The 20,560-nt window shown below is 40.2% G+C and overlaps 1 long non-coding RNA gene across 1 annotated transcript in view; it reads right to left on the bottom strand.

Moving 5' to 3' along the window:
* The window catches only part of LOC116991205, a 254,808-nt gene that overhangs the window by 127,509 nt on the left and 106,739 nt on the right, over positions 1 to 20,560 (bottom strand). The gene's annotated exons all lie outside the window — the stretch shown is intronic.

Raw genomic sequence — 20,560 nt, 5'->3', positions numbered from 1 at the left:
ACTTGGTATGTTATAACCTGTTACCTTTAAATTTTATCTGCCTGTAATTATGTGGGCGGGATTTACGCGTAGTCTGAGGCGTGTTTGCGGCTGGCATTCTCGCGCAGACTCCCTAGTAGTTAGTTTAGTTGGAAGAAGCATGGGGAGAGGTCACAGCTTTCGACCATGCACGAGTATGGCCACGAATCAGATTAAAATGTACTTATACAAGAAGAAGTTTGGATGAATATCTTACTGTTTTTTACTACTACAATAAATAAACTATTAATCAAGAAACTGTGTTTGGAAGATGTATCTTTCGACGGCATTGAATGTCTCGTGGAGAGCTTGTGAGTGCTTTTCGATTATCTCCTGACCCCCCTGTCTTCAATCATAGTGACTAAAGGAAAGATTCCTTGAAACGATATAAAAATCTGTCACTACACTAGAGTCGTAGCATCTGAGGGAGTTTGGTGCTAATGGGGAGGAAGTAAAAATAATGGGATTAATGTGGGTTTGGCCACATTTGAAGTGTTACAATATATGCAATTGTTGTCGTTCATTACTGGAAGGATGTGAAGGCTTTGGAGAGGGTGCAAAGAGGTTTACCAGATTGATGCTTAGATTGGATAGTATTAGCTATAAGGAGAGGTTGAACAAACTTGGTTTGTCTCCTCTGAAGCATCAGATGCTAAGGAGGTACCTGATAAAACTTTATAAAATTATGTGAGTCACATAGGAGGTAGACAGTCAAAAGTTAGTTTCCCAGGTTCGAAATGCCAATGATTAATGGGTATAGCTTTGTAAGAAGGGAAAAGTGAAAAGAGATGTGTGGGGCAAGCTTTTTACAGAGACGGTGATGGGTGCTTGGAACGCGCTACCAGGGATGGTGCTGGACCCAGAATGATAGTAGCATTTTTAAGAGGTTTTTGGATGGACACATTGATATTCAGGGAATCAGGGATATGGATTAATGGACTATGTGCAGGCAGAGAGGATTAGTTTAACTTGAATCATGTTCAGCATGGATATGTGGGCCAAAGGGTTTGGTTCTATGTCGTACTGTTCTATGTTGTATATGGTGTCAATGTTGGGTTGATTGTTGCCACTGTCTTGGTGGACTGAAGGATATTTTCTATGCTGTTCTTCTCTATAACTCTACTAAGAGGTGAGGAGAGGATTCAAAGATGACCACAGGCAGTTACAATCAAATTAGCCATTATTCTGATGAATGGCAAAGTACGCTTGAACGATCGAGTGGTCCTACTGCATACGTTGAAGGGTACCTGTGTCTCTTTGCTAAGATTTTCTCCATTATACAGGTAGAAATTATTTTATTGATTGAATAATAAAACCAGGTTCTGCAGATTAATGGCAGATTAATGATCGCAATAATGTGTGGTTTTGAATACATTTGACCACAGCTGAATGAAACATTTTGCCTGCTACCTCCATTCTTGCCTGTAATTACTAATTGTGGACAATTGTATTTACAGAGACCAATAAGATACATAACCTGGAACAAAAGGAGAACAAACAATGTGTTGGAGGATGTGTTGAAGAGCCTCCTTACTTGCAATCAAGAAGGGTTGCTATGGATGTAATCCCAATTATTCAATTTACGTTATGCATCCAAAACTAGAGAAACTCATTCAACCCGTCCCGGTAATATCTGCAAACCAAAACAAATCCTATTGCCACGCTCCTTCCCAAAGCACTGCACCCTTCCTTTAATCATCACCAACTAATATCTTTGAAAATGAAATGGCTTTTCCATAAATCCCATCTTGTAAAAAAGCAATCTATGTTGCATTAATGCCTTGAAAAGAGGTGAAGGTTGCCAATAAATTTCAACCAGCTGCAGGATTGAAGCCATAATCTCAGCACCATTCTGACTCTGTTGTCTTTGAACTTGGGGAAAAGATGCCTACTATAGGAGGAATATGCTGCTGCGTCAAGAGATTCCTGAAGCAGTTTTAAACTTCGGTAACGCATTGAGTGATCAAAGCTTAACACGGTGAATTGAGTCATTTCTCTGTTGGTGTTCATGTTAAAATATAATAATGAAGAGAGTTTAGAATCTTTATGTCCAAATTCATGATTGATCTCCGCTGTTTATCTGCAATATCTGACATTCCTAAAGATTCTGGCAAGGCCCCTAGCTCAGCTGCTCACTATTTCAAGCTTGCTTCTTCTTTTGCCATCATTATACACTCATACTGTTTTTCCACAATTGGCATACAAAATAATGTGGTACAAAAAATAATGCATACATGTAAAAATCACTAGCATTAAATTTTACTTAAATGCTAACCTGAAATTTATGCTCACTTTACTGATTGCAAACCATTGGCATTTGAAAGTGGTATACCAAAATGGCAGGACTGTTTATAAGACAGGAATTTACAGCATTGAAATGGGGAAATAATGTATTCTGAGTCAATATTCTGCTTAAGTGTAGCCACGAGCAGAATTTGTAACATATTTTACAACTAACATTAAAGCATATTAAATATTAAAAACTGGGACCAAACATAAGAGTGGAAGAAATTGCAAATGCAAACAAAATAAGGCATTGGTCCTTAAAAATGCATAAATGTTATGTTTAACATTACACTATAAACAGGTCCAGACAGACTCCCTCTGTCACATCTGTCAATCTCCTACGAAATATGACTGCAGAAGGAAAAATATACTGCACATGATTCTGTCACAGTGAAGCAGAGCCAAAGAGACGTTAATACAATTGCACATTATAACACAGCGTAATAATTTTAATGCAAGAATAAACTATGATGCCTAATTACATTGTAAGATTTACAATCTGGATATGAAAAAGAATTGGTGCAGGAAAATCAAAGTCGGTGAAGCTATACAGCATGGAAACGGCCCTTCAGCCAAAGTAATGCATGCTGACCAATATGCCTAAATGAGCTTGTCTCACTTGCTTGCGCCTGGCACTTATCCCTTCAAATTTTCCTATCCATGTATCTGTCCAAATGTGTTTTACATGTTGTAATTTTATCCACCCCTACCATTTCCCCTGGCACTCCTGCCATACCCGTACCACCCTCGTTATGGAAAAAGTTGCCTCTTGGGTTTGTTTTAAATATTTCTCCGCACACATGAAATCTATAACCTCTAGTTTTAGACTCCACTCTCCTGGGGAGAAGACTGTTGCTATTCACCTCATCGATCCGCCTCATGATTTTATAAACCTCTGTAAGGTCACTCCTCAGTGACCCAGCCTATTCAGCCTCTCCTTACAACTTAAACGTTCCAGACGAGATGACATCATCTTTGATATTTTTTGCACCATTTCCACCTCAATTACATCCTTCCTGTAGCAGGATGATCAGAACTTACACAATACTCCACATGTGGACTTAGCAAAGTCTTGTATGGCTGTAACATGACATCTCAACTCCCGTAATTTCACTGACCGATGAAGGCAAGCATGCCGAGCAGCTTTGTCACCACCCTGTCCATCTGTGTCACCAGTTTCATGGAATCATGAACCTGCACCCTTAGGTCACACACTGCTTGCTGGAATCCACACACCTACCTTTCCAATACACAGCTCTCACAGAGTGTCAGGGGTTATGGGGAGAAAACAAGAGAAAGCGGTTGAGAGGGAAGGATAGACCAGCCATGAACGACTGGCGGAGTAGACTTGATAGGACAAATGGCCAAATTCTGCTCCTATACCTTATATACATAAACAGCTGATCAAATCCAGAAGCCTTGGCTACCTACTTGAATTAACGCAGGGCAGTCAGGAATAGATCCCGCCAACTCATCTGACAGAAGCTGGTGCTTTTGTAGTTTAGGTTACAGATCCAATTGCAAAAACAGATTCTGTAAAAAAAATGTGCTGCTTGGAAAAGTCAATAGAGGCGTAAATAGCCTCGGAGATTACATTCAAAAATATGCTGACAGCGCAGGAGACTTAGCGATATATATTAAAGAGTGAGCAGAATGCATTACATACTGTAGGAAGATGATCTTCCTCAGACTGCTGAATGATGTCTATTACAAAACATTTTTATGACATTGATAGTCATTTTTCATTAACTTTTACAGCATCACATCCCAAGTTATTCAACGCTGCTGCTCTTTTTATCATCTACATGCTGACTGACTGTTGGCAACTCCGAGGTCCATTTTTCTGCTGTTGATCTCCTTCCTACTGGATATCTTACGATAGAAATGTGTCTAAAGCAGCCTTGGAAAGAGGTATATGTGTCAATTATCTGCATTTGCAAATGCTTTTCATATGGTTTTCATGATTTCCTCTTCTCTTTCTGAATGTCGTCAATCTGTCTCCATGTAATATTCGTAATCACATCCTTTGTGCATCATCGCTCATTATCCACTGAAAAGTTGCCTTCATAATTCTCACTCCAACCCACGCTGATTTTTGTAACTGAGGGATATTTTCTTCAAATTTTACTCTGTGTTTGTGCAAATGAATAGGTTAGTCTAGCTTCACATATGTGTAAAAAGGAGTAAGTCTGGCACTATCCTGCAAAAAAAAAAAGGATTATTTAATACAAAACACAAAGTGATGGAGGAACTCAGCAGTCAGGCAGCATCTAAGATGGAAATGACATTTCGGGTCAGGACCTTCTTCAAACCTGAAACGTCATCTGTCTATTTCCTCCAAAGATGCTGCTTGACTTATTGAGCTCCTCCAGCATGTGTGTTTTGCTCAAAATTCCAGCATCTGCAGTTCCTCGTGTCTAGAAGATAATTTAATCTTCAGATTGTTTACAAAGCAACAAGCCTGCAGTTTATCAAGGGGTGAAATGTGAAGCTGCAGTACAATAAATAATATCTGACCGTCATGTAAAGTGCTGGAATCAGCATTGATGGAACAAAAGAAAACAGATAGGCTGCATTTCAACAGCTTAAATTCTATTCAGGATATTGGAAAGTGTTAATTGAATTATTCAATTGATAATTGGAAGAGTGATGCTGATTGAGGAATATGAGTTGGCCTAGGATTCCAGTGAGAACTCCCCTGTTCTTATAAATAGATTCCCTCATGTCCACTTGAGAGAGCAGGCACAGCCTTGCGATTAGATTACATTCCACAGCATCTTGTCCACAATGCACATTCTCCCTCTGTATGGGATGTCCTTCATATTGCACTGCACCTCCTCTGTGCTGTATTATGTGCGGAACTACACCTCCCTCACACTGCACTGTGGAGAATGAAGAATTGATGCTGCAGTGCTATTTTGCTTGTGCTGCAGAAAATAACCTGCAGTCCTAAAAAAAAATATGACTGGCTTATTATTTAAACTTGATTGCATTTCCAGCTGAAACAAAGTATTCCATGCATGATGCAGAACAGCAATACCCAAATGAGAAAAAAAAACAGAAGAGACAATTTCACACGATAAGGCTCTCTCATTGCAGAGATGAAAACTATTCAGCTGAGTGCAAGTGTCCATGAATCACACCAACTTCTTTCAGATCAGGTCTTATACTCAGGACTTGACAACTTCTTCAGCTCTACTTAAGATGCCATTGTTCCCCATTTTCCTGCCGAATCTCACCCTTTAATCGGGCACGGCAGAAGCGGAGTTCTCTGTTTCATGATCCTGCTGTGTAAAGCAATGACTGTCAAAATCATTTTCATTGGCATCAAATATTTTACTTTACTCCTTCACTCTATGAGGCAGTCTAATATATTTCTTCTTTCATTGCACAACCACTCCAATATTCTTATAAAACAAAATGTGACGTAGGAAACAGGGAGGGAAGGAGAGCAGTCAGCCCTCCGAGCTTGCCTGCTGTGGTTATGGGAGTAAGATTTGGATATATATAGCCCCTACACGTCCACTACAAAACATCCTAAAGCGTAAAGGCTAGAACCATACAGCACAGGGACAGGCATTTCAGCCCACTATGCCCATGCTGAATGTGATGCCAAATTTAGCTAATCTCTTCTGCCCGCACATGATCCATATCCCTCCATATCCATGTGCCCATCTAAAAGATTCTTAAATGCCATTATCGTATTTACCTCCACCCGCACCCCTACCAGAGGGTTCTAGGCACTCGCCGCCCTCTGTGTACGGCACATGGGGTACCAATGAGGTACCTTTGAACTATATCCACCATTAAATGTAGGAATTGTGACACCTAATTTTATACAGCAATATTCCATATGGAGATGATGACCAAATGAACTATTTGTAATAATATTTCAAGAGAGAGCTAGATAGGGCTCTTAAAAATAGTGGAGTCAGGTGATATGGGGAGAAGGCAGGAATGGGGTACTGATTGGGAATGATCAGCCATGATCACATTGAATGGCGGTGCTGGCTCGAAGAGCCGAATGGCCTACTCCTGCACCTATTGTCTATTGTCTATGATATTCTGCAAGGCAAATATTGGTAAGATACTGGTGATCAAAACATTGTTCTATTTAATAAGGATATAAAAGAGGAGGCATGCCCTTGGTTCAGCATTTTAACTGGAAAAAGACACTTCCGCAATCTGTGATCTAACTTGATTCAGCTACCCTCTCCCTATGTGTGGTGCAAGTTCTTTTACACTGAAAGTGGTGGGTGCTTGGAATGCGCTGCCAGGGATGGTGGTAGATACAGATACGATAGTGGCATTTAAGAGGCTTTTAGATAGACACATTGATGTGCAGGGAATGGAGGGATTTGGATCATGTGCAGGCAGAGGAGATTGGTTTAACTTGGCATCATGTTTGGAAAGGACATTGTGGGCTGAAGAGCCTATTCCTCTGTTGTACTGTTCTACTGTAGGTTTCTAGTATTTTCTTAGTTTTGAACCAAACATACGTCGCAAATCTAAATATAAATTTAATAATTGACCGAGCATCATTGACAGGATTAGCAGATTTAATTCACTGTGTAAAGAAAAATTGCTATCTTCACTCTGAAAAGCCCAGTTATCTTGCCCAATAATCAGCTTAGATTAATGAATTCAGTGTGAAGAAGGGTCTCGACCCGGAACATCACCTATTCCTTTGCTCCACAGATGCTGCCTCACCAGCTGAGTTTCTCCAGCATTTTTTGTCTACCTTCGATTTTTCGAGCATCTGTAGTTATTTCCTAAACATCATAGATTAATGACATCTGTTAACTTTGCTACTCTCTCCATAAAGGCTGCCGAGTGTTTCCAGGAGCTTCTGGTTTTATTTATACTTCCAAAACCTGCAGTGTTTTCCAGTATTAATCAACCAGAACTTAATTAAATGACGCTCTCGTGCAGTGACTGTTGTCGGATATTCATGGAAGAATTTTGTTTTTTCTGTTACTTTTTACCTTCATTTGTATTCTGGGCTTGGTCTCTCCCACTAGTCATCTGAACAAACCTCCTGTGCTCTGAGTTCAAGGCCCCCAATCTTCAGGTGGCTTATATAGCTGAAGAAGTGTTTTGGCCCGAAACGTTGCCTATTTCCTTCGCTCCATAGATGCTGCTGCACCCGCTGAGTTTCTCCAGCGCTTTTGTCTACCTTCGATTTTCCAGCATCTGCAGTTCCTTCTTAAACACTTTGTCTACTCCACTGCAAAATCTCCTCAAGGTATGCCTACTTTGAAGAAGTTCTCCTCCTCCCTCCAGAGACAGTTTCTCAACCTCCTAAAAGAGTCTGAAGAAGGGTTTCGGCCGAAACGTTGCCTATTTCCTTCGCTCCATAGATGCTGCTGGCACCCGCTGAGTTTCTCCAGCACTTTTGTCTACCTTCTATTTTCCAGCATCTGCAGTTCCTTCTTAAACACAAATGCTTAGTATTGTTATTCTTTATTATTGTCAGATGTATCGAGATACGGTGAAAAGGTTTTGTTTGTGTGTTATCCAGTCAAATTATGCTATACATGAGTACAGGTGTAAAGAGAGCAATATGCAGAAAATGGTGTTGCAGTGTTATAGTGTTGTGGTTTCAGATAAAAAGTCCAACAACTAACTCAATGTACATTGTGGTATTATATTCTTTAAGCAGGCGATTAAATGCAACTTCGACAACTTTTTTGATGTGGCCAAATAACTCGGTGGAATTAAATACTTCAACTGACTAGAATATCACTGTATATTCAAACACCTTCAGAACATAGAACACTAGAATGCAGAAATAGGCCCTTTGGACCATCATGTCAATGCCAATCTTGATGCAAATCTCAACTAACCCATTGACTGGTATCGTTCCATTCTCCTAACTGTTAATGAGTCTAAATGCCTTAAATGCCACTATCGTATATGCTTTTACCACTTCCCCTGGCAGCGTGATCCAGCAACTCTCTGTGTAAAAAACATACCCCACACATCTCCTTTACATCCCCACCCCACACCCGTCTCATCTTTTAGCTCCAGAGAAAACAATCCAAGTTGTCCAACATCGCAATATATCTAATACACTACAATCCAGCCAACATCATGGTGAAACTCTCTGTACACTATCCAAAGCCTCCACCATCCTTCCTGTTGTGTGGTGACCAGAACTGCAAATATTGCCTTGTTTTATGCAACTGGAATGAGACTTGCCATCTTTTATACTCAATGTCCTGTCCCATGACGATAAACATGCTGTATGCCTTCTTTACCACCATATCCAGTTGCAACATTTAGGGAGCCATGGACTATAACCTCCATATCCCTCTGTACATCAATGCTCAAAGGGGTCATGCTATTTACTGTGCACTTTCCTCCTTCATTTAACCTACCAAAGGGCGCCACCACACACTTGTCTGCGTTAAACTTAATCTGCCATTTTTCAGCACAAATTTCCATCTGATTTACAACTCTAACCAACTTTCCTCTCATGTGCAAACTTACTAATCAGGCCATGACTATTTCATCTAAATCATTCATATACATCACAAGCAACAGACTTAACACCTCCTTCTTCTTAATATCAGCATGCCCTGGAATATCAACAGATTTCACCATCATATATGTCCTTCTCCTTGGTGAATATTGATGTAGAACTCAACATGGGCCTTACCTATTTTGTCCAGCTCCATGCCCCTTCGTCTTGAGTGGACTAGCTTTTCCTTAGCTATCCTTTTGCATATTCATGTTTACATATTCACATATTCTGTTGTGCTGCAGCAAGTGAGAGTTTCATTGTCCCATCCGGGACATATGGCAATAAAAAACTCTTGACTCTTGCTTCTAATATACATTTTAATGATTTGGTTCTTCTTAATCTTACTTGTCTAGCACATTTCATGGCTCTTTTTTAGTTGTTTCCTGTTTCCTTCATATCCTCAGGGCCCTTGTTTGATTTCAGCCTCCTAAACCTTACATACAAGTTCTTGCCGCCTCACCGTGCTGCCTCACATCTTCGTATTATATTACATCAACCATTTCTCAGCCCACCTGCCCAACCGATCAAGATCCTGCTACAATTTTTGACAACCATCTTCACTATCGAGAATACAACGCACTTTAGTGTCATCTACAAAGTTGCTAATCATGCCTGTACTTTCTCATCCAAATCATTGATATAGTTAACAAACAGCAATGGGCCCAGCACCGTATCCTGAGGCACATCACTGGTCACAAATGATATCCAACAAATCATCTAGTAAATTTCTGCTTCAAATTGCCTGAAGGGCAGAACAGCTTCCTCACGACAATTTAGTGTTCAAGACACTCTTATGGCAAACAGACAGATAATTATAAACTTCCTCTTGTTACCGTAAGTTTCTCTGAACATTGAATCTGTCCTAACAATTCTTTTTGGAGGCAAGGTATTGGGAAGCGTGAATTATTTATAAGAAACAGTTGGAAGAAAATTTGCTTTACATGTAAGGTTAATAGAACATTGAGTACTTTACTGCAAGATTACTGAGAGGCTATAACATTTAAAATGGTGCGCTTAATAAAGAGAACAGAAATAGATTCAAACAATGGACGGAGAAATGGCACTGAGTAGATATTTCCATTTCTATAGCTCATGTGAATGTCATATATTCCTTAGCCTCAATCATGAACAGGGGTCACATTACATTTTTTGAGGAGTTGCCTGCTGTGGCATTTTAACTTTTATAGTTATTCATGAAATGAAGACTTTGCTGGCAATGGCCAGCAGTTATAGTTCACAGTAATTGCCCTTGAATTAGAATGAAGAGACTAGGCTGTTATTCAGGCAGTGGGGGCTGAGGGAAGGTTTAATTAGGAACTATAACATTGCGAGAGGTGTTAGACTCAGTGAAGGAGATGGAGCTGTTTCCTTTAGCAGATGGCCAATAAACGAGTTTGTAGATGACAACACTGTGGTAGTGCGGCTCACAAACAATGATGAAACAGAGTACAGGAGACAAAGTACATTTTTTCCAAAGTAAAGTGTAAAAGGGCGCACCTCTTTAAAGGTTGAATCATTCACAGAGATCCTCCATTATGTATAAAGTTCTCATTCTCTCTGGTACTTGGCACAGCATGTATTCGATGGGCTACTAAGTCCATCAATAGAGGGTTGGAGCATAGCCGCAATAACATTTTCATAAAGTAAGGTTCAAATTATTCAACGAGCAGTGACAAAAACATGTCATTGTATCAGATTGATGGACCTTAAAATATGCAAATGCATCATTATTACTATTGCTTATCAATATTTTGTACTTGGTGACCTATGTTATATTGATCATTATTTATTGATAAAGCAAATATTTTGTTATTGCATATTTATAAAACTGCTTTCTTTTCACTGACCTCTAATGGCCTGGAAAGTTCAATTCTTGAGGCATGCCTTTGTTTGCTTGGCTGAATAACTTATTTCTACCCTGAAAAATTTAGAACAAACAGCCATTTGTTTCCCTGGAGAAAAAAATGCTCCTGAGATGTGTTGCAACCTTTGACCATTCTTCCCCCATTTTTATTTCTAATGCAGTCCTCGGGATAAATTGCAGGCGATTTTTATTTCAAGCGTTTGTTTTAGAAAGCCCTTCCTTTTTAATGTCGTCTCTTCTGCCTCTCTCGACTTTTGGTGGGATTGAATCTCAGTGTTGATTGTTCATATTCACTCATGGGTTGTGGATGTTACAGGTAAGACCCACATAACTGCCCCATGAGCTGAGCGGCTTTCTGCACCATTTCAGAAGGCATTTCAAGTCAATAACAGTGCTGCGTTTGGAGTCAATAAAGATCAGACAAGTGAGCATGATAAATTACCTTCCCTGAAGGACATTAGTGGACCAAGATTTTTACACCAGTTCAATAGTTTTATTGTCATCATTATTGAAACTAGCTTTTTTTTAAATTCCAATATGTCAATTGCATATTGATGAAATTTGAGATCATGTCTCTGTTCTGATGATGTAGTCCTCTGGATGCCAGTCCAGTAATTCACCAGTCAGCTACCATGTCAAGTAATTGACTGATTATGAAAGAAAGGCTTCACTCTAGTCCTCTACGAGTTCCCTTATTGTTTCACAGCCAATGTAGAACTTTTGCCTTCTTCAAAACACAAAGTGCTGGAGGAACTCAGTGGGTGAGGCAGCATCCATGGAAGGAAGGAATGACAGACAACATTTCGGGTCGGGACTTTTCTTCAGAGTCAGAGTCACATGCTGCCTGACCCACTGAGTTCCTCCGGCACTTTGTGTTTTGCTCAAGATGCCAGCATCTGCGGTTTTTTATATCTCCGCCTTTGCCTTGTTGTCATGAACTGGAAAACGCAGGTCATTTGTGTACAACAAAGGACACGTAATCTGTTTTCCGCTCAATTTGGAATAAGGGATACATACAGTATTGGCGATGATATCAAGGAAACAACTTGCTTTCCTTTAAAAAGTACAATTGGATCATGTCCATCTAAAAGTGTAAAAGTGAAGTCAAGGTCTCAGTCCAGCAATTCATCCCAGAAGCACTGCAGTATAACATTAGATATTTGAACTTAAATTCTCCAAAAGGTGAGATCACATGGCATCCACTATGAGCTAAATAACTAGGTACAACTTTGCCTTGGTAGAAAGAGTCAGAGAGAAGTTGTGAAGAGTTATTTTTCAGATAGGAGGTCATTGACCACAGGTGTTCCGCAGCGATACTTGCCAATTCCCCTGCTGTTTGTCAAACATATGAATGAAGGTAGACAAAATTGCTGGAGAAACTCAGCGGGTGCGGCAGCATCTATGGAGCGAAGGAAATAGGCAACGTTTCGGCCCGAAACGTTGCCTATTTCCTTCGCTCCATAGATGCTGCCGCACCCGCTGAGTTGCTCCAACAATTTTGTCTACCTTCGATTTTCCAGCATCTGCAGTTCATTCTTGAACAAACATATGGATGATTTGGATGAGAGTGTAGGTGGCATGATCAGTAAGTCAGATGACACTACAATTGGTGGTACAGTAGACAGTGAAGAAAGTAGTCCAAGATTACAACAAGAATCTACTAGGGAAGTGGGAAAATAAATGGCAGATGGGATTTAACTCAGACAGGTGCAAAATTATGCATATTGGAAAGTTAAAACAGGGGGCAGGACTTACACAGTAAATGATAGGTACCTAGAGAGCGTTGGAGAACCCAGACACCTAGAGGTACGAGTACATTGTTCCCTGAAAGTGGTGACACAGGGTAGACAAAGTGGTGAAGAATGTTTATGGCATGCTTACCTTCATCCTTTGAAACACTGTGTACTAGAGTTGGGATATCACAGTACAACTATATATTAGTGAGACTGTAACTGGAATATTGGGTGCAGTTCTGGTTGTCATACTGTAGCAAAGATATGGGAGGGTCCAGAATAATATTGCCAGGACTTGCATGCTTGAGTTATGAGGAGATATTGAATAGGCTGTGACTTTTTTCCCTGGACTGAAGGAGGCTGGGGGGTGGCTTTTATAGGGTTTTATACAATCATGAGGAAAATACAGTCCCGGTCTATTTCCCAGGGCAGAGGACTCTAAACTAGAGACCACAGTTGTATGTCTGAGGGGAAATATTTAAAAGGTAGGTAACTTTTTCACACAGAGGGCAGTGTGCATACAGAACAAGCTGTGAGAAGTAGTGGTGGAGGCTGTTACAATTACTTTTTCTAAAAGATATTTGAACAGTTTCATGGATAGGAAAGATTAGAGGGTTATGGCCAAAATGCAAGATGAATGGGACGAGCTCAAGAAGGCACTTGGTCATCATGTAGCAATGTTACAAAATTTTGAGATTTTAAAAATCAAGTCTGCATTTATCCCATCAGATAAAGCATAAAAATAAGTTTAATTTGACACCTAATTCACTTTCATATCTCAAGTATTTAAAAAGTTATGGCCATTTTCATACTGGGAAATGAGCATCTTGTTCCCTATTGATTTTCTATGGACATAACAAAAAAGCTGTGATCGTGAACAGTCAAAAGCCCGTAACTTTCTTAAAAATTAAGAGAACTGAATGAAATTTTCAGTTATCATAGATTGAAGCATTCTGAAACAAATATAAAATTATCTTACTTGGATGACCTGAAATTAAAGCATATAATTAGTTAGTTACCTAATTGTAGCTAATTTCAGACTTCAATTACTAGATCTAAACATCTATCCATTTCTTAATAAATGATTAACATTTTTAAATAGCCTAAATGTCCAAATAATATTCACAAATAATTCACAATAAAACATGATTTTTAAATCTCATTTACATTAATTTATAGACCAAATGGAAGGAATTTAGTGTTTAATTGCTGTAAATTAAAGTCCATTTAAATCAGCTTTCTAGTGGGATCCTGTGAACGCGCTGGTTTAGAACGTTCACATTGCGGTAGATTTGTGCCTCAAATGCCCAGAAAAATACTGCGGGATATAATGGGCCCAAAATGAGCTACTCGCAATATTAAACTTTGTATAAAGGGATCTTTAGAAGCCCTTTTTAATGTAAATATATACAGCCTACCTTCTACTATTTGCTTTATGAGACCCTGCGGTTGCTGGTGTTCGCGGGTTTAGAGGTTGATTTTTAAACTACTATAACTATTATACGAGGCCTTTAAAACTAATAATAGCTTTTGCGACGGGGTCTTCCAGCGATTTTTCGTTAATAATTAACTAGGCTGAACATCTTCGATTTGAACAGCCTAGAGAAAATCGCGTTTTAAACCCGCCCCCCTCTAAACGGCGCCAAAATCGCGCACACCCGCAGCGACAGATTTTCAGCGACGCTTCAGGTAGGCTTTGCATCATACCTACATCATGGACTAATTAGCTGGAGGGCTTGATTCATTACAACTCTATGAGTCTATAATTCTGATTTCTGCAAGGCAGCTTGAATCTATTAGAGGCAGAAGCGATACCAGCAACCCACTACCCACACTAACTCAGGTGTGAACACCCATCAATTTATTAAAAGACCAAGTGATCAATCGCCCCTCTTTTGGAAACAATCTTAAAGAGTTTCTAAAGGAGTGAATTTTTCACCAAATATAAACATATGATTTTTTTAAAGATTGACTTACTAGCAAATATTTCTAGTGCATTCATTGTTTTCAGAAGTACTCAAATGTAGAAGTTAAAATTTATGGAAGGAAATAGGAAAATGCATGTAGGAGATGGCGTTCCAGTCGGTTACCATGGCAATCCTCCAGAATGATGTTTGTCATCAACCTAGAAAATTACCTCTGTTTCTCTTCTCATAGAAGCGATGTGACCTGCTGACTATTTCCAGTACTTTTATTTTTGTTTATTCAGATTTCAAACAATTTCTATATATGGCATAAACTCCCCCCCCCCCCCCCCCCCAAATATTCTGGTTACTAATAATTATAATAATAAATTTTATTTATGGGCGCCTTTCAAGAGTCTCAAGGAGACCTTACAAAAATTTAGCAGGCAGAGGAAAAACATGTAAGGGGAATGAAATAAATAGTAGAGACATGACTAGTACACAAAGTAAAGACAGAATTCAATACAAAACACAGTATGAGGCAATTAATGCACAGATGATAAGGGACGGGGACGTGGGGCTAAGGGTAGGCAGAGGTGAAGAGATGGGTCTTGAGGCGGGACTGGAAGATGGTGAGGGACACGGAATTGCGGATCAGTTGGGGGAGGGAGTTCCAGAGCCCGGGAGCTGCCCTGGAGAAGGCTCTGTCCCCAAAACTGCGGAGGTTGGACTTGTGGATGGAGAGGAGACCGGCTGATGTGGATCTGAGGGACCGTGAGGGTTGGTAGGGGGAGAGGAGGTCAGTGAGATATGGGGGGGCCAGATGGTGGAGGGCTTTGTAGGTGAGGACCAGGATTTTGTAGGTGATCCGGTGGGAGATGGGAAGCCAGTGAAGTTTTTTGAGGACTGGAGTGATGTGATACCAGGATTTGGTGTGGGTGATGAGTCGGGCGGCTGCGTTCTGGACCAGTTGGAGTCGGTTGATGTAGGTGGAGCTGATGCCAAGGAGAAGTGAGTTGCAATAGTCCAGTCGGGAGGAGATGAAGGCATGGATGAGTCTTTCAGCAGCAGGCGGTGTGAGAGAAGGTCTGAGTTTGGCGATGTTGCGGAGTTGAAAGAAGGAGGTTTTAATGACTGGTTACTGGTGCACTCTACTCTAATGAAGGGCTGTTGGACATAGAACACAGAACAGCACAGAAACACGTCCTTCAGCCCACAATGTCTATCCCAAACATGATGCCAAGATAAATTAATCTCCTCTGCCTGCACACAATTCTTATCCCTCCATTCCATATCTATTCATGTGCCTATCTAAAAGCTTCTTGAATGCCACAATTGTATCCGCCTCCACCAAACATTCCTTTTGTACATGTTCTCAAGCAGATAACACTGGCAATTATTGCACGGCTTTCCAGAGCATCAGGCATGCCTTCTCAGCCAGGGTTTACAACAACACAGGGGTTAACTGGGATACAAATGATACAAATGATCAGATTAAAGGAAATCTGACCTGATTCAAATTCTTCCATACATTTTTAAGCATTTTCTAAGCTGTAAATAATAAAATGTTTCATGAGTCATTAATGACGATACAGTAAATATTACATTTGTTTAACTACAGCGATTGATGGGTGTTTATTGAATTAAATGAAAGAATTACAGCAAGTGTATGAACATCGAAACGGTATGGGTTAAAACAGAAAATAGATATTTCTGACTTACAGAGAAATCGGCTTACAGACAATTCCCAGGAATGGAATATTTACGTAACCCAAGATCTGTCCGTACCTCCACCTCTTCACTTGCCCACACTCGCTGCCTCTGTCCCATGGACCCTTTGCATTGTTTACCTCTCTTAGTCTGTTCCAACAGAGCCTAACTAGCAGTGGTCTTGCATTATGCTCTATGTGGTTCCATTGCTTCAATTCACAGTCACAGCGAGATACTCTGTATTCTCAAAAAACGACACAAAGTGCTGGTCAGGCAGCATCTCCGGAGAAATGGATAGGTGACATTTCAGATTGGGATCCTTCTTCGGACTCAGAGTCTGATCAATGGAGCCAGAAAATGGACCAAATATTTTTTAATCAACGCAATTGTTAATATTGAATCTAAAATTGATAGACTTATGTCAATCAAGGTACAATTAAGGCATGTATAGAGGCTAGTATTTTATCACAGGTCAACCATGCCTTGAGAGATGTTTTGCAGTGTACCTCAGTTTCTATTGCTCCATTTTGTTATAATTTACTCACTTTTAGAATTTCACTCCATTGTTCAGAGGTGTAATAGTATATTTTTTAAATACATGTGATCTAGGATTGTATCTAAAACTTTTTAAACCATATTTGCAACACCTAAGACACATTCAAAACAAAACAGACTATATAGCTCCAATACAATGCAGTAGTAATATATTTTTACATTGAAAATTCATTACACAATACAGATACAAATTAATAACATAAATAGCCACCAGTGGATGCTAGATATACCATTTTAACTGTCAAACAATACCCAAATCTATGCAATGGATAAAAATCTTGCAAACTGTTGGCTGCAGATGTTTGCACAATGTGGCCATTTTATAAAACCACCATGATTACCTACAATAAAGTTTCAGCCCTTACAGCTATACATTCCTGTCATTTAAAAAAAATCTACCTGATGGTCGTTCTTTGTATGCAACTATACTCCAGATTCAAATAAGCTCCTTGATAAAATATTTATTGCAAGATGGGGAGTTTATTTTTGTAGCTATCATTTCTTATTTGCAAGTAGTCATGATGTACTTGCACAAAGATGCTTACAAGGCCTGCTGAGCTGAGAGATGATGAGTATCGGTGGCACCAAACAAATCCACATCACCATCCATCTGGGGTACAAACTAGAGGCTGTAATTTGCAGTCATCACCATATCATAAATTATTCAGTCTAAGCCACTTCCAAAGCCAACTTAAAACATATCCCAGATACATGGGAGTCTATAGCTTAAAGAATAAATTCCAATTCCTCCAGTGCAACTTGTATCAGGGACAGGCCTGTCTACAATCTGTTCTCAGTTAAATATTAATCTCTACATAGAACAGGGAATGCTGGGGAGCCACAGCAAGTCAAACAGTCTGTGAAAGAGAAACTGAGAACGTTTTAGGTCGATGACTGACACCAGTTCTGATAAAAGGTAGACCTGTAACCTTCATTCTATATTTTCCCCACAGATGCTGCCTGACCTGCTGAGCATTTCCAACGTTCTCTGTTTGATTTTGCAGCATTGCAGGATTTGACTTTTATCCTCAAATCGTTATTCGATTGTGCACAGACATGTTCACATACTTTCTCCAATGAGTCCACACTGACCATGAAACTCTCTGTATAACCTGACATGGCTCAATCCTGACCCGTGCCTTGTAGAAGGTGGAAAGGTGATGGGAGGTGCTAATGATGGGCTACTTGTGAAGAAGAACATGGCCACCCGAAGTACCAAAAGGAATGGCAAGTTTTGATGATGGAATGAGGTAATGGGGCTTTTTCACGGGGCGACTTGACGCAAGATGTAACCAGAGTGAAGTGGTCGTGGTCTAGCACGATATCACACGATATAACGGGGTATAGATAAAGAGTTCCCACGGTACTCAGCATTTCCGTTATTTGTGCGAGTGACTTGTCCGTCTCCCGAGCTTTCCCGTTAAATCTTGAATTAACATTGTGAACTACACGTGGTATAAATGATGTCACTTTTTTTTTCACACACTATAAATATCCTCCCTTGGTTGAATTGGCTCATTTGGAGACATGCCTATACTAAGTAGTTTTGAGTACAGGATGGTGGGTTTTTTCATTGACACGCTGTATGCAGCAGCCCACTATGTGCATCGAGGACGCTTGCGTGAAGGCAGAAGGGAGAGATTAATTAAAAAGAGAATTAAGAGGAAGTCTCACTGGGTGTGAAAGAGCAAAGAGGCCATCTCTGCGCTTACTACAATTCACAATTGGGGAGTGTGCCGTGGCAGGACAGCTATATTGATGGGTAGCCGACCACAGGAACACTACTGCATGTTAGCAGAAATGCATAGCAAATAAGCTGACTTTCTAGTGTTGTCCTCTGAAAAGTGCTTCCTATAAGATGTTCGTCCGCAAAACCTGCCATTTAGCACATTGCATTGTCCCTTTTAATGCCTGAGTTTAGGCTTGTTGCGGAGGTTAATGAATATAATGTGTTTAAAATAATCTAGCGTGCCTCATTTGTTGATTTTCGGTTTGCGAGGCCCTTTTATAGACTAATGTTTGGTGTGATGCACCTTCTCTCAATATGTGCAAGAAGTCGTCTTTTTATATTGTCAAATAGGAATAAAGACTTTGTCTCACATTTACCGTGCTGATTGGCTTATTTTATTTTCTACCGAGAGGTGAAACTTTCAAACGTTTAAATAGCTCAACAATTGATGGACCTGAACACTCAAAAATGAAACTTAATGAAAATGTGATTATATCACCTCCCTTCAACTATTTTGTGTTTCAGCATGAGAGGGATTATAACATTAGAGACATTCATCTTGTAGTGATGTGTTAATGAAGAATTGCAGACATCAAGCTGATAGTAAAAAATATATTTATTTAACAATGAGGTAAACAAGCACTGACAATCAAACTGCTGAGGTAAAAGTTTTATCACACTTCAGGCTATCATAAAATGTGGAGCCACCAACAGAAACAAAGTAATGTCCAAGAGGAAAAGACACACATATTAACATAGACATTTACAGCAAACCCAATCTGTCGAAGATTGACACAAAAAGCTGGAGTACCTCAGCGTGACAGGCAGCATCTCTGGAGAGAGTCTGAAGAAGGGTCCATTTTGTGTCTATCAGTCATATCAATTTACACGCAAATCTTTGATCTTTAACTCATGGTCTAGGGTCTTTGTTCAAACCATCTGCCCCCTCGCCCGTGTCCATCTATTACCTGAGATAGACACAGAATGCTGGAGTAACTCAGAGGAACAGGCAGCATCTCTGGAGAGAAAGAATGGGTTTAAGGAATGGGTGAGTTTGGGAAACCCATTCCTTCCATCCAGAGATCAAAATACTGGAGTAACTCGCTGAGTTACTCCAGCATTTTGTGTATCTTTGATTTAAAGCAGCATCTGCAGTTCCTTCCGACACCTGCCACGCTTGATCCTGCCTCCTCTTTCCCAGCTGGAACCGAAACGTCATCTATCCATGTTCTCCAGAGATGCTTCCTGCCTGAGTTATTCAAGCATTTTGTGTCGAAAAGTGGAACTTGCTACGAAAAGTGGAATCAGATACAATCAGCAGGTTTGAGAGACATTTGATTTGAAGTTTGAAATTTCCAAACACTTTTTAATCAACTCGCACCGAACGACTAGTTCCAAAGTTTTCGCCAGATAAAGGATATTGAGAACACCTTTTTTACTCACCTTCTGTCCCCTCTGTCCAGCTTCCAGGTTTACCGTTCGCAGGAGTTCCCATGGTAACCGCAAGAGTTATTACGGATATCGCACGGATATCGCACTGGCCACTACGTTCATATAAAGTTGCAATGCTCACCCACAAGTGTACAAGTCACTCTTGGAGAAATTCAAGCTTGCTTGAATTTTCTCCCGAGTCACCAAGTTACACGATTACCTGCCGTTAGCGCCACGGTGGTCCACGGTTGTCCACGAATGCCGTACTGTTATCGCACGAGGTTCCCACGATGTTAAACTCTGGTTAATTCTTGCGTCAAGTCGCCCCGTGAAAAAGCCCCATAACAGAGGTGTGGAGCATAAGCCACTTCCCTTTTCCCTTCCAACCTGTCTTCCACCCTCTTCCACCTATAACTCCTAGTCGTATCCTTGTCATCTCTGGCCTTTGTCCATCCATCTGCCAATCAACCCCCCCCCCCCCCCCCCCCCCCCCCCCACTCACATGTACCCAAATATCACCTGCCACTCTTTGTACCGCGCTCCTCCTTTTTCACCTTTCTCCTTCCTACAAAAATCAGTCTGAAGAAAGATTCCGACCAGAAATGTCACCTCCAGAGATGCTGTTACTCCAACACTTTATGTTTTGCTTGTGATATTATTTGCTCATTCATTAAATCCAGACGGATATTGTTTTCTAATTTGTCATCTCCAACACTTTTGTGTTTGTTTTAAGCACAGCAAGGATCATTAGGATGGAATATTTTATTTCCCGCTGTTTAAAAAAAGAAAGGCTTTCTCCGTGAG

Source organism: Amblyraja radiata, chromosome 33, assembly GCF_010909765.2.
Source record: "Amblyraja radiata isolate CabotCenter1 chromosome 33, sAmbRad1.1.pri, whole genome shotgun sequence".
NCBI lineage: Eukaryota > Metazoa > Chordata > Chondrichthyes > Rajiformes > Rajidae > Amblyraja > Amblyraja radiata.
Note: the sequence above shows the minus strand (reverse complement) of the source record. Positions and strands in the feature narration are given on the sequence as shown.